Raw genomic sequence first — 576 nt, 5'->3', positions numbered from 1 at the left:
ATCAAAGAATTCACAATCCAAAATTTTCTGTCTACCAAGAGTAAGTAACCCCTCTAAGCTTGGTTCTCCAGCGTAAACTATATGCTAACAATAAGTCCACTCACGTTCCTCCAAACAAAACTTGAATAAGTTAACGGGAGATTGATTGAAGAAGGTACCTGTCGTTAGTCTTTTCAACGTTGTCCATTATGCAATCGTTTTCGTCATGGTCACAAGATATAGGAAAATTGCCTACCCCTCTCAGCCAAAGAGACGGTACCGAGGAGACCCTCATGCTAAACTCATTTGATTTCTAGATCCGTCCTACATACGGCAACAACTTCAAAAGTCAGCAATGTTCAGTTACAAAATGAACGCTTACAGAATGGTTTCATTTCTTTGTAAGTATCGCAGTCAGATGACGTTAACGTGTTTTTAGCGTTTATTCTGAACCAGCAATACACCCAACTCTACTCGATAGTACTACCAGGCCAAGTATTTCTAAAAGTTCGTAGACTCTGGGGTGAAATTCTTATTTAATTGAGTTCATCAACGATCAGAACGTTGTCAATCTTGCTGACCAATAGTCTTCTAAAG

At 39.2% G+C, this 576-nt stretch overlaps 1 long non-coding RNA gene across 1 annotated transcript in view; it reads right to left on the bottom strand.

The window, feature by feature from the left end:
• Positions 1 to 320, bottom strand: part of LOC106872466 (uncharacterized) — a 21,740-nt gene extending 21,420 nt beyond the window's left edge. The window contains exon 1 of the long non-coding RNA XR_001409778.1: positions 159 to 320. This is a non-coding gene — a long non-coding RNA (uncharacterized LOC106872466). The remainder of the gene's footprint in view (positions 1 to 158) is intronic.
• Between the last annotated feature and the right edge of the window lie 256 nt (positions 321 to 576).

Source organism: Octopus bimaculoides, chromosome 3, assembly GCF_001194135.2.
Source record: "Octopus bimaculoides isolate UCB-OBI-ISO-001 chromosome 3, ASM119413v2, whole genome shotgun sequence".
NCBI classification, from domain to species: domain Eukaryota; kingdom Metazoa; phylum Mollusca; class Cephalopoda; order Octopoda; family Octopodidae; genus Octopus; species Octopus bimaculoides.
The sequence above is the reverse complement of the archived record's forward strand: the minus strand, read 5'-3'. Positions and strand labels throughout refer to the sequence as shown.